The sequence below is a fragment of the Rhinatrema bivittatum genome, chromosome 2 (genome assembly GCF_901001135.1).
Source record: "Rhinatrema bivittatum chromosome 2, aRhiBiv1.1, whole genome shotgun sequence".
NCBI classification, from domain to species: Eukaryota; Metazoa; Chordata; class Amphibia; order Gymnophiona; family Rhinatrematidae; genus Rhinatrema; species Rhinatrema bivittatum.
The window spans coordinates 429,198,895-429,213,372 of record NC_042616.1 but is presented as its reverse complement, the minus strand read 5'-3'; the positions used below and the strand labels follow the sequence as shown (position 1 = coordinate 429,213,372).

Below are 14,478 nucleotides of genomic sequence, written 5' to 3'. Positions count from 1 at the left end.
TGGTAGTAGAGGGAGTTTGTGTTGCTGTTATTGAGATAACACCAGAATATATTTTTTGTATGGTGAGTTGCACGGGGAATGTTCTAGTTCTGCTTTATACCCATTGCTGAGGGTCGGGGGTGAGGGTGAGGCTCCTGTGGATACAAACTGTACATTTACATTTTGCCTTGTGACAGTCATGTGTTCAGTGTGTCACGCGTGTGAGAACTATCTATCAGGTGTGTCCTGACAGAAAAAAAGGTTGAGAACCACTGATCTACAGGATGCTGCTTTCTCCAAGCTCTGATAAATTCATCTCAGGATGATCCTGCAGAATGACGGGATTAGTGATTGGAGGGGGGTGTCTGCCTTCTGAAGAAGGTAGTAGTGGCATCTTGACTACTACTGCACAGGGCTTCATTTGTAAACAAAAAGGAAGTGGAACTGGGCGGGGGAGGGGGGGAGGTAAGGTAGAGTAGGGCTAGAGCCAAGTTTGACTGGACCAAAGGGGCAGGACCAGGGCTGGATGTGAAAACTTAAGAACATAAGAACATGCCATACTGGGTCAGACCAAGGGTCCATCAAGCCCAGCATCCTGTTTCCAACAGTGGCCAATCCAGGCCATAGGAACCTGGCAAGTACCCAAAAACTAAGTCTATTTCATGTTACTGTTGCTAGTAATAGCAGTGGCTATTTTCTAAGTCAACTTAATCCAACTGTCTCCAAAACACACACACTCTGTCTCCAAAACACACACACTCTTCCCACTCTTTACATGCTTGATGAGCCCTGGTGGGTGACAGACAGCTGGGAGTTCAGCACTGGTGGGAACTGAGATTGGAGGTTCACTGGGGTAAGAAGGAAGAGAACTGTAGAGAGAATTGGTCCCTTCCTCTCTAATCTCCTCTTCTTCTCTATCCTTGTATTCCTGATTCTCCACCTCAGACCCCCATGCATCTTCCAGTGGTCCTTATTCCCCCCCACCTCCCTCCAGCCTCCTGTTCCCCTGCATTACAGGAGGAGAAGGGGGTAAGGGTGGAGGACAACAGGAGGAGAGGGGCTGGATTAGGGGAGCAGAGTGGCTATTCTCTGTTCTAGTTACTCCAGGCTCACTCCCTTTCCTTCTCTTCCCTGCAGGCTGCCTGGAGGGGAGGGGCTGGAGCAGAACACCCCCGTATGTGAGCCCAGGTGCACAAAGGATCGCGGGCCGGCCATTGGCTGGCGTAACTTCTTCAACAAAGGTAAGGGGGGCAGAAGGAAAGTTCCCTCCGAGGCCGCTCCGATTTCAGAGCGGCCTCGGAGGGAACGGAGGCAGGCTGCGCGGCTCGGCGCGCACAAGTTGCATAATTATGCACCTCCTTGCGCGCGCCGACCCTGGATTTTATAACATGTGCGCGCGGCTGCGCACACATGTTATAAAATCGGGCGTAGATTTGTTCACGTTGGGTTGCGCGAACAGATCTGCGCCCGCGCGCAGGTTTTAAAATCTGCCCCACACTGTGTCAACGGATCTATGTACAGATAGTCAACATTGCTTGTTATATCACTCATATTATTCCTTGTTAAACGAGGTAAAAAACAGAGGAAAAAAAATCCAGTCTGGGACTGGGCCACTCTTGCTGTAGGCATCCGGCTTTTGTCAGGGGCAGGCTGGCTCTCTTCTACTATCTCCAGTTTTCTATTGATTTTCCTTACATTTACTTTGTTTTTCTGCTTTCATCAGGATAGTTTTAAAAATTCCCTGGAGGTATTGAATCACTGACTTGAAATAATCTTATCTTGGGGCTTTTTTCGGAAGTGCTGGTCTTTATTATTTAACACTGTTTGCACCAGTGGCTTTTTAGCACCTGGGAGTATTTATTCTTAATGTATTTATGGCTCTGAATGTCAAAGTCTTATGCTTCGCTGTTCGATTTGATCCTCCTCATACTGAAAGCTATTTCTTTATTTTTGTAAGACTGCACGCATCTGTCAAAAGCCCCATTAACCTACACACACACACAGACACACACACACACTCTCTCTCTCATTCTCCAAGAACATCATCACCATCCTCCACCCCTGAGAAACACTTCTGTCTGCAACAGGCTGCCCATCAACACTCACTGCCACTTGCCAAAAAGAAATGAGTCAAACTAGGCTCCCTTACCTTCCTGTTCTCTTGACACCCTATCACGCTCCAGTACTCTCAGGGAACTGGTTACACTGTCATGAGTGATGAAAATGTTCCTTCCCAGAGAAAGGCATTTGCAATTCCCAATTTCTGCTCCATGATTTAATGCAATCTCACCTTTCCTGCCCCTTACGCCTCCTGAACTTCTGCTCCGGGTTAGGGAAAAAGAGAAGGGAAAACGACACTGGAGCAAACCTGTCCTCTAATTAGAAACAAGTTTGATTCTTTATGAATCAAACATAACAGAAGGGGGCAATGAGCATTAATGCTGCTGTACTCTCACGTTCGGACTGTGCAACAAGATACTGTCAGATAATTTGTATATTGGATCTCTGAAGCCAAATATTTGTCTCTCTCTCTCTCTTTCAGAGCTAATAAAATTATGAAGGGCCAGCATTTCCTTCTGCAGAACTGTAATTCACCCTCATGCTGATCCTTTCGAACATGGTTCTCACCAGCCTCAAAATCAGCAGACAGCTGTATAATTACATTTGACAACTGAAAAAAAATACCTTTGCAAGAATTCAAATTCCTGTCTCACTGTCTAGCTGCAATATTTCAATATTGGTTTTAAAATCTTCTCATGAAGAAAGAAGACAAAAAAAGGAGGAGATTTTATATATAAATCTCTCATTAACAAGATCAAAGTACCAACAGCACAGTACATAATGATTTCAGTTACATGCCATCCCTCAAAACAGATGCAATATTTATATTTAAAAATTTCTCCTTCTAACTTTCCAGGCCCCAGTTTTTAAATTGTCTGTTTTCATCTAGAATAGTTACGCTGGCAGGAGTCTATAGCTTTAGGTAGAAGTGGAAAAGCTTTACCTTTCTTGTAGCCGGAGCTTAGCACTAAAAGCTGGTATGGCTGGTACGTGCTCTCTCGGCCCTTATCTATGGTGAGCTCTAATGTCTCAGCCTCCAGACACACAACAGGTAACACCTGGCTCTGAGTCAGCTCCAGCCCCTCCCTTATCAGGAAGAGACGCAGGCATCAAAGAATCATTTTAGAAATGATCCCCACAAGACAAAAATAAGTGTCCCCCTTTCACAGGTCCTATGTCTTGACACAGGTTCTTGGGCAGGAAAAAAGGTGGTTGATTTCATGAACCTCAAATTTCCACAACCTTTAGTTTGAGCATCAGGGGAAAGGCAACATCCAGTCCCTACAGAGCACTAATCCGCTGGGGTTTTCAAAATAACCCTAATGAATATGCATGAGATAGATTTGCATACAGCTCTCTCTTATGCACATTCATTAGGGATATCCTGAAAAACCCGAATGGATCGGTGTCCACAGGCACTGGAGGTTGCCTACCCCTGCTGGCCAGACACCTCCTATCCCAGGGCTTTCCAAATCCCGTCCTGGGGGACTCCACAGCCAGTCGGGTTTCCAGGATATCCACAATGAATATGCATGACATAAATTTGCACGCCACACACCTACTCATTGTGGAGATCCTGAAATGCCGACTGGCTGTAGGGTTCCCCAGGACAGGTGTGGGAAGCCCTGCCCTATCCAGTTGGCTTTATTGATTATGGGACTTTACTTTAGAAGATAAGTTTCAAAGCCTTGTAAATGTGTTTACCCGGTAAAACAGCCCTTTGAAAATATTCTCCTCCCCCCCTCCACTCCTGCTGTATGCAGCGAAACATGGTAAAAAGGGGACAGGCTGGGAGTGGGATTGAGCCAGGGAAACTGCGTGTGGGGATTTTATTTTGCGTTCACCCTGTATACACATTCATTCCCTGTCCCCAGAGGGCTTACAATCTAACTTTGTACCTGAGGCAATGAAGGGGTGAAGTGAAGTGATGCACCCAAGGTCACAAGGAGCATCGGTGGGATTTGACCCCTGGCGTCCCCAGTTCTCAGCCTGCTGTGCTAACCACTCCAGCATTTATTTAGTAGAACTCGGCACGTACAAATGAAATAATTTAAGAGGAATTTAGCTTAACAAATCCTGCAAGCAAAAACACATTTTCCCCAAATTGTGGGTGATATTAATACCAGAAGGATTCCCTGTAAAAGATCTACAAAACCTGCCAGAATTATTTTATTGCTCAGGTTTTTTTTCCCTTTTATTTCGTCTCTGCCTGTTGTGCATTGTCACTGGTTATTGGAGTTAAGGCAGAGTTCAATCACCATCCTGTACTTCCTCTATTTCAAGCAAGAATCAGTTCCTCGTGGGGCTCTGAAGGAGAGCTTAAACCCCAGCGACTGAGGTGTGCGCTCAGACTCCTGCAGAGGCCCCCAGGTCAGGGATCTACAGTTTGGTTTTTATTTACTGTTATATTTTTAAGAACGTGTGTGACTTTTATTGTTCACCGCTTTGATTTACTATTAGAAAGGAGGTAAAACAAATAATACATTAAACTAAACAAAACTTGGGAGAAAAAGAGACAAATATTATGGTCCAGTTAAGGGGAGAAAAAGTTGGAGAGAGCATAAAACTTGGAGAAGCCATTTCAGCTACAGTGGATTCTCCACAGTATTAAACTCCTTCCCAACTACTCTGCCACGAATTTTCAGTATTTTAGGTGGAGACCTGCTGCTTTTGTTGAGACTCCAGTACATTATGGGGTAGATTTTGAAAAAGTGCGCGCGCTACCTGGGGCACACACATGGACGTGCAATTTTATAATATTTATGCACCGGTGTGCGCATGTTACAAAATTGGGGGCGGCACGCACAAGGGGGCGTACATTTTAGCGATTTTCACACGGCATCGCATCAGGGCCTTCCCCAGTTCCCTCCCAGTCCGCTCCAATTTAGGAGCAGACTGGGAGGGAACTTTATTACCCCCTACCCTAATCTCCCTTCCCCTTCCCCTCTCATCCCCACCCTCTAAAAACAATTTAAAATTTTTGTTACCTTTTATTTTTCAAGTTACTTCAGGGCCCGACCTGAAGTAACTTGCGCGCACTGGAAGCTGGCCAGCATGCGAGGCTCCGAGACAGCGAACAATGGCGCTATCCCAGCCCACACCCGCCCCTCCCCACCCAAAATACGCCCTCCGGCCCGCTCCTTCCAAGAGGCCTGGCACTTGAGCGCGTCCTGGCCTTTACGCCTGTGGCCGGGCCTCTTGGAAGATTCACCCGGCACGCATAAAGGCTGGGATTTACGTGTGCTGGGCATTTAAAATCTGCCCTTAAATGAACTCTTGGGCACTGAACGTATGACAAACTCAGGTTACATGCGACAAGCAGGGCCTACAGATTGCTAAGGATTTGGTGGTTACGTTTTTCCTACGTTTAGAGCTGCCGTATGTATCTGGAAAAAAGGAGCAACATTGGTTTACAGCTGCAGCACTAAATAGTTTTGTTTTTAAGTAATGACACCAGCAGGTTTCACAGTGATACAGGAGAACAACACGGAGGACTGCAGAAAAGGGACTCAGGGAAGGAGATTTTTAAAACCAAAGGGTGTGGTCATGAGCAGAAGGTGCATCCCTTCTATTCCTATAAAAATGTGAAAGCATATAATGAAATGTATTCTAACAAAAACAGAAAAGATGAGACCTCAGAATTCCAAGTCACTTGCTTGCACAATTTAGAAATAGTGGGCCCAATACTGAAAGGGGCAGATTTTAAAAAAATATGCGCGCGCGTACTTTTGTTCGCGCAACCGGCGCAAACAAAAGTACGCTGGATTTTAAAAGATATGCGCGTATCTTTTAAAATTCGGAGTCGGCGCGCCCAAGGCTGCGCAAAATCGGCAGCCTGCGCGCGCCAAGCCGCGCAACCTGCCTCCATTCCCTCCGAGGCCGCTCCGAAATCGGAGCGGCCTCGGAGGGAACTTTTTTTTGTCCCCCCCACCTTTCCCTCCCTTCCCCTATCTAACCCCCCCCGGCCCTACCTAAATCCCCCCCCCACCTTGTTCGATGGAGCTACGCCTGCCGCTGGCAGACATAACTTGCGCGCGCCAGCTGGCCAGGCTCCGACACAGGCCTCTGTGTTGGGGCACTCGGCCAGGCCCCCGGACCGCCCTGGACCGCAGACACACCCCCCCGGACTGCAGACACGCCCCCCCGGACTGCCCATTTTAGCAAGCTCCGGGACTTACGCGTGTCCCGGGGCTTTGCGCGCGCCGGCGGCTTAAGCAAAATAGGCACACCGGCGCAGGGCTTTTAAAATTTACCCCAAAGTGTGTTTAGCTCTAGATAGCCAGATAAGTAGGACTTATCCGGCTAAGTGGGGACCACTAACTATCCGGCTAAGTCACTTATCTAGCTAGTCAATGGGTGGATCGGGGTGGCACTGCTTATCCAGTTATCGTAACCAGATAAGTGCCTATATTCAGCCTTATCTGGTTAAGTTAACTGAATTTGTTAGACCTGCTGAATAGCAAGTCTACAGTTATCCAGATATAACTTATCCAGATAACTAGAACTTACTCGGTTATATTCAGCAGCAAAGCCATGCAGCTATATATCCTTTCTAAATTATCTAGATAAATGATAACCGGATAACTTGGATTACCGGCTATCTTTGAATATTGGGCCCACCATTTATTAACTTTATTTTTATAGTCAAAAATAGCAGATATGTTACACCCAGATATAGCCTTCATCTTTTTGGAACATAGAGCCCAGCGTAACATCCAAATGAAGTATTTCACAAGCCCCTCTGCACAGAGCCCTTGCTAAACAGAATCCTGCTTTATCAATTCTGCTCATGTCATTTGGTATCTGCCCGGATGTAACGATATGATAGCAAGGTAACACACACGGTCTACAATTATCTATGCAAACTCAAACTAAAACAAACACAAAAAGGAAAACATGTTTTGCAGGACTACTGGTTTTGTGATTTTATTGCTGGGCTCAGTAAAGTTTAAGACTGGCATCCATGCTATGTGACATATATATATCTGCCCTATATTCTTTCATCTACCAATTTTTCCATGGCAAAGACAACCCATGCCCTTCTCAGCCAGTCATTCATCGTAGGTGGGTATTGTTTTTATTTTTCCACTGTCAAGCCTGTGTGCATCAGAGTTAACAGAAGATGAGTAAAAAAGTTTATTCGGAGAGGGTATGTTTTATTTATTGACAGTCCCAATAGAAATATCCTTGAGTTGCATGGTAGGTCGACATTTTCCAAAATGGGATCAACTGATAAGTGGTTTTAATCCCATATTTTTCAGTGTCCTCAAAGGAAGACAGGTGCAGCTAGTCACCTAGCAAGTAACTGATCACTGTCAAGACGGGACCTCTTAGAGCAGGGGTCCCCAAACTACAGCCTGCAAGCCACTTCTGGCCTACACAGCAACTTCTTCCAGTCCTCCAAACTTTCCCTGCTCATGGCCGGATTGGCCCCTGGGGGCAGCAAAGGCTTTAATTCTGATGGGGGTTCCCAACCCCTACCAGCCTAAGACCCGCACGGCATACGATGAAAGCCAGAAGACCTGTGCAGCAGTGCAATGAAGGTTCAAAGACCCACGTGGTGGCATGGGGAGGGTTGCAATGCTGGTGAGGTCCACAACCCCTGCCAGCAAAAGAAGAAGCCCTGCAAGGAGTCGGGAAGGGAGAGGAGAGTGGATGGGAAGGGAGTGTGAGAGGAGGGGGAGTTAGTATGGGTGAGGAAAGGAGGAAGAGGAGAGGGTGAGGAGGCAATGGGAAGAGGAGAGGAGGAGGGAGAGATGGAGAGTGAGGAATGGAGCATGAGGGAAGTGAGGGTGTGTGGAAGGGAGTGTGAGTAAGGAGGGGAGACAGGAGTGAGAGGAAAAGAGAGGTGGGAGAAAGGAGGAGGGAAGTAGAGCGAGCAAGCGTATATGGGGTGTGTATGTGTTTGTGTGTGAGAAAGTGTGCAACAGGCCCAGCACCCTGCTATTCACCTCTCCCTTACTATTCCTCACTCCTCCAGGGGGCACATGCAGATACTGAGGAAGTGGGGAGGCAAGTGGTAGGGTTTCTCAAGAATGCGGCAGGGTTGCCAACTCCCCAGAACTATTTTTCCTGACACCATACATCAGTGGGAACTCTGCCTCCTGTCTCCCCCACTTCCACAGCATTTCAAATCACTGAAACGGCCGGACTCCGAGGGGAACTCTTCCTCCACCTCTCTTCCTGCTCCTCATCAAAACTCCCAAGGGGGAACCCCCCTCCTGCTCTGTGATTTGAAATGCTGCATGTGGCCCTTCGGAGAGCCCTGTCTTAAAATGATGCCTTTTTAGGGCCAGCCCGGTGGCTCAGTGGTAGTGCTTGTGGTACTGCATGTGCAGGGAGCTGGGTGCATTTCCTGGCTTGGGTCCTTTGACCCCGTGGGGCCTGCTGCGGAGGCAGCGTCCAGTCCCTGAGGGGGTGGGAGACGTGGTGACTGCCTAGAAGCCTGATTCAGGGCTGCTGATTGCAGGACCCCAGAAGGAGCCCTGGAGCATGGTCTCAGCCCCGGCCCCAAGGCTGTCGCTGCAATGACTGGCCTGAATCAAAAGGTGGGAAGGAATATAAAATGTGAGAGGGGAGGGGGGGAAATTCCACAATAATTGGAAACCACGGCTCATAGCCACAAAGCAGGGAGAAATTGCAAAGTAAAAAAAAAAAAATCAGAGATGCCTTTTTTGCTCTCATGGGAATATGACTACCAAGAAACTTGAAGTGCCATGAATTTTAAATACAGATTGGAGTCTCCTTCTATTTGATCATTTATGGAAAGCACTGCAAATCTGCCTTCATTCAGAAGAGAAGCTAAATCTTCTGAAACATAAAAATGCTTCTGAGCTGAGGCCTTCAGATTATGATGCTGTGTCCTCCTCTGACATCCGCTGCACCCCGTCTCCTAATTCTAACTCACCAAACCAAGAAACCTTCACAGCACAATAAACCCCAGCCTGAGAAACCAGCACCTTGCAAACACTTCCATGCGGGCTTCTTTTTGTTATGGATTATTATTGCTTTTTAATTGGAATTTCTAGTGGGGAGGAGGGAGGAATGGAGCGACTTACCTTTGTCAGGGCAGGGGCTCTCGGCAATAAATGCTCAGTCTACGTGCCCAGGGTCCTGCGGTCTATGGTGAGAGCTGCAGTCTGTCACGACTTCCTTAATGCAACAAGTTGAAACAGAAAGCGTGGGCCGCTGGACCTCTGCCAACCCAAACCCCGGCCTTATCAGGAAATTAGGATGCAGCAAGTCAGCAAACAGGGTCAAAGGAGCACCAAGGGGTGCTTTAAATGAATGCATTTATTTGTTTACACAGCTCCCGGCCCTGTTCCCTAATATTCATCGGCATCTTTATTTTGGGGGTTTTTCCCCCTCACAGAATATTAACCCTGAATTCTGCCTCTCCTTCCAGACCGCTCTCTGGCTCCCCTTTCACCAGCCTTATACATTGCCGCTGTGGTGGGAAATGGGGGAGGAGAGGGGGGAGGAAGTGCTTTTTAAAGAACGATATGTAACAGGAGATGTATATAATGATATATAGCAGGAGACATGAGGAGGTTTGACTTTCAACGGAGCGGAGCGGATGAAACAGCAAAAAAAGAGAAATTCCTGGTGACAGAAAGCATTTAAGTGAAAGCTTCAAAATCACTGGAGCAAACTGTAAAGCAGCAGGTCCCAAACAGCAGTCACTTGGATTTTCTGACTATCCATAATGAATATGCATGAGACAGATTTGCATACCCTGGAAGTAGAGTTTGAAGTAGATGTTTGATGCATGCTCCTTGTGGTTTTACGGAAAACCTGGCCATCCGGGGTTCCCTGCTCAAGCTTAAGGCACTCTGCTCCCCTTACAGGCACAATCATTGTCTCACATTTACTATTGAGCTTGTCCTCTGGTGCATGTTCACTGGTGCAATTCGACTATTTACAGCTTTGCTTTCATTTCTTCTCCTTTTTTTTTTTATTGCTCTGTTCCTTGCTCTCCACCTAGCTTACAACAAGCTAGGTGGAGAAAACATTGCACAAATCTCATCTTGGAGTGAGTTTCCTCACTCCGTAGGTCATCAAATCTTCACAAGAGACCACTGTTCTGTTCGTACGTCTCACGTTGAATGTGAAAGTGGCCCCTAACCCCCTACACTAATACTTGAACCTCACCTCGAGTTACTAGGTGGGCCTCCCATAGGGATACAAATACCTGTCTAGGGAGGCAGCACTATGGCAAGGTGCTCTCTCTCTCCCTCCCTCTCCCTCCCTCCCCCCCCCCCAGCCTGCATCATACTGAAACAGGCCTGTCAGGAGACATCATGAACCACAATATACTGGTAATGTAGCCCAAATTGGGCTAATAGCACAACTTGCAATAACAGCCTTTCGCATAGCTGATTGTGCAATTCACAATACATATGCTTATTAGCATAAGGTATACCCCTTTTTGGTATCCAATGCGATATTGGAAAATGAGGCCCATAGTTTGAGAGAAAAAACACAAGGAAAATTTTAGCTCTCAAATTCATAAAGGAAAGAGAAAAAGAAAATGTTACCTATGGTTACCGCAGTACACACGCAAACCAACCCCCAAAATCCAAGCGAAGAATCCAGGGCTGCAAATGGAGCAGCAGAAAAAGGAGAGAAATTTGACAACGTCATGAGAGCAGGAGCTAAATCTTACAGCATCTATTGTGGGCAGAGAGCCCGAGTATAATTAACTAGATGCAACAGTGTACACCATTACTTTTGGAGAAGTTTTAGAATTCAAGAAAACCGGAGTAGATCTTGTATTAATACTTTATATAGTTGTTTGTAAGGGGAAACAGTGTGGTGTCTGATTATACGAAATAAATAGGGGCTATATTAATAGGTTTGGGTAGGTAAGTGAGAAATGGTTAGACTGTGAACTGTTTGGTGTAGCTGGTGCGATGCTACTATTTGGGAGAGAATTTTGGATGTCTCTATAGTGCTTTGGGATTGATATTAGGATTCTCTTACGTCTTGAGAGCATTAGTACGCTTTGCTATGTATTTCATACGACGCATGAACGGCTTGACGTTGAGGCACGTTTAGGCGTGTGTTCGGGCGTTGGCTCGCACGCCGTTTTTACACGCTAGGTGGTGGCAGCATTAAAAAGCCTTCAACAGCATCATGAAGGAGTAGCCTCATCTGTATTCTTTGTGGAGCAGTGCGGTCTCGTTGTTCTAAGTCCCAGGATTTAGACATTGCAGTATTCCCCGTGAAATTATTAGGAGTTGGTGCAGTTATCAGGTATGTTTGGTATGGGTTCAGTAATAGTATTGCCTGTGTTATGGGTATGTCAGTTAAGAGAGCTGGTAAGTTAAGCATTATGATAGCCTTCGTTGGGAGTCAGTCAGTTATGTATTATCATTATAGGTTTTGCTGGGCAGCACATATGAGAGATCATTTGAGAACGAGATAAGCACGTCTTGGTATTTAGTCCGTGAGAATTCCATATATAAAGTTGGTGGAGAATATCATGAAGCAAGTCAGCCTATGAATAATGCGGAGGGTCCGTTGAAAAGAACTTTTCACAAGCAGGATTGGTAAGGGTTTTTCAAGTAGTTTGGATAGTGTGTCTTTTCTAACACGGTATTGCGTTAACTTAAGGCGAAGACGTATGGGTTTGTTTTCCCAGATGGTCAACATCCCCCTGATGAAGCCGGTATCAGAGAAACAAGGGCCTCTTGGCGGGGTTATACCGTGGTGAAAAAAGAAGCATTGCCTTCATATTTTGATGAAGAGAAGTTGTGAAGAACGCCAGATGAAGAGAATTTCAATTGTTTAAGTACTTTGATATATAGGTGCACACATGTATTTAGTACATTGCTTTACATAATAGTGTGGCAATTAAGATCATATGTTTAAAAACTAGGGAATAATTAGGCAATTGTATTGGACGGTAAAAGCATTTATAGAGTTGTAAGTGGCTTCATATAACCACAGGATGTATAAATACATGTTTTTAGCTGCATTCTATATACCTCTTTACATTTTGTAAATGTTACATCAGGTATTCTGGTTAGTTACTTCGCTATGCTTCAGTTTGTGATTTTAATTGAGTGGATGTGTGAGTGTATGAGTGTATTTTATGACACACTTGTTTGGTATTTAAACATTTTTGTGATAACACAAATTTGCTCTCTCTTTCAATATATGTATTCTTTTCAAATGCAAATGAAGCCGGCAGAGCAGGGTTGCTTACGTCACTGCTCCGAACCCCTTGTGAGGTCTGGGGCTGTCTATGGGAAGGTCCTGTCCAGGATCTTTCCCCTGTTGTTTCCCCCTCACCTCCTAAAACAGGGAAGAGCCTCTCTGCTGGCATTTTCATTATATTTCCAATAAAGCATTTTTGGAACATATCGGTCAGAGGCACAAGAGGGGACTTCAGGAAACTGAGGAAGCGAATGTAACCCCCGGGCTGGGGTCTTTGTTAGGAGCCCACAGGGCACACATACAATACCTGGGGCTTAAGTAGCCTTTCCACTTTGCTCAGTCGCTTCTGCCCTGGGGGTTAGAATTACCTCCTGGGCCCTGGCCATTAATTTGCTGCTTCTTTACCTGGCGCCAATAACCGAAGTGGATTCAAAGCTGGCGTGCCAGCACAACTTTACTGAAAATTTGGAGTGAACATAAAGCATGGCACGCTGTGCAAATGTCTTTCGGATATCAATAAAAGAAGTCAGCTTGGTAAGTATGTGAAGCTGTGGTTCTTTGATTCCTTAAATCGATCCTCAGGGTCCCCTCCATAATCTGGATTTGAAACGTGAAACCTCCCTGGCTTTCTATAAATGGTTAAGTCGTATTTCCAGTTCGAAGTCCAAAGTCTGTCTGCAGAATATCGTTCTCTTCACTTGTTCTTTCTTTTTCTTACACTGTTGTACTGATGATGGGCAGTGATAGTGGTAACACTGAATGGGTGCCACAGTCTCTCGCCTCTCTTGCGTCCTCTTTACTCCCAGTGGAGTCTGGGTAAGTGCCCTCGCCTCCTCAAGAATTCTGCCGTGCGGGCACTGACCCTCTCGAGCTGAGAGAAACCAGATGGTTAAAAATAAAACAAGGTCCCAAATAAGAGAAAAATAATAATAATAAAAAAAAAGAGTCTTCTCTAACTCAAGGTAATATAAATCAGGAAGTCTCTCAGATCTCCAAAATGTGCTTTCCCCCACTGACTGGGGCCTAGGATTTTTCAGGAAAAGAGAATTCAGAAGAACACTCCTCTCTCTCTTTGACTGTCAGGAGAAAACTCCACAACCCCTCTAGGAATCTCTGCCTTATACAGACTCCGGAATCAACTATCGCAGCAGCCTCACATGGGGGGTATGTTCCTCTCTCCTTCTCTGAAATGCATAGCTTTTCTACCAAGCCACACCTTCACAGGCACCCCAGTGGGACCTGACAAGTAGATCCAAATTCCTAATTTGATTCTTTCACACAATTCATTGTCATCTTGGATTCTCTCCTCCCCCCCCCCCGGAATTTTTTTTTTTCAGCAGAAAATATCTAATACTAGTCATGAGGGACGATCAGTCAGCAAAAATGAGGCAGGGGGGAAATGAGGAATTGGATTCAGACAGCAACCAAGGGCCCAGACTTCTATGGTCTGGGATACTGATAAACTGACATAAGGGAAAAAGCACAGGATTACTTCTACGGCCAAGTCCTAAAGGAAATGAGGAAAGCATGCATGCGGATAACTTGCTGGGGCGGCAGTTACTATCCTTAACAGAAAATATGGTTATTACTACCCTTAACCAATAAGCTTTAATGCTTTAAATAAAACTGAAAAATTGTTCCCCATTTCAACAGCAGGGGGGAAAAAGGGAAATGAATTCAGACAATACCAAGAGGGGCCCAAACGTCTACGGTCGGAGGTACTGATATGCAGACATAAGGGAAAAAGCACAGGACTGCTTCTACGGCCAAGTCCATAAGCAAAGCACATTCAAGCAGCACTGTCTGAATTTTCAACAAAGCTCATCACCCAGTAAAAAATGTTGCTAGCTGAAATTTTTGTGGGTATCAAATATGGGTACGGGGATAACTGCACAGGTTGACAGTCACTACCCTTAAGAGAAATATGGGAGTAAGCTGCACAGAGTAGCAGGTACTACCTTAAGCTTGCTGGGCAGACTGGATGGGCCATTTGGTCCTTTTTTGCCGTCATGTCTACGTCTCTATGAATCCAGCCTCTGAAAAATTGGGCTCATCAGATACCTGATGAGGACAATGGTTTTGAAATACTTGTAATGTCAGATGCTGGAGAGCTAATTTTAGATATTGTGAACAAACTTTCAGTTTGGATTTGTGACTGGATGTTGTTTACATTAATGCTACTCAGAGTGCGACCTTGGTAGAAGAGCATGCAGACAGGCATGAACAAACTGAACCATGCATTGAGGAGCTAGGTAGCACACCAACATCTGACAGCCA

At 45.8% G+C, this 14,478-nt stretch overlaps 1 protein-coding gene across 2 annotated transcripts in view; it reads right to left on the bottom strand.

Moving 5' to 3' along the window:
• Window positions 1–9,195, bottom strand: part of LOC115086156 — a 67,738-nt gene extending 58,543 nt beyond the window's left edge. The window contains exon 1 of one of the 2 annotated variants that reach the window (XM_029592661.1): window positions 9,099–9,195. The gene's annotated coding sequence lies outside the window, so the exon portion shown is untranslated. Of the gene's footprint in view, window positions 1–2,983; window positions 3,104–9,098 lie in introns of those variants that run through there. The other variant, XM_029592660.1, reaches the window with a different exon arrangement.
• Between the last annotated feature and the right edge of the window lie 5,283 nt (window positions 9,196–14,478).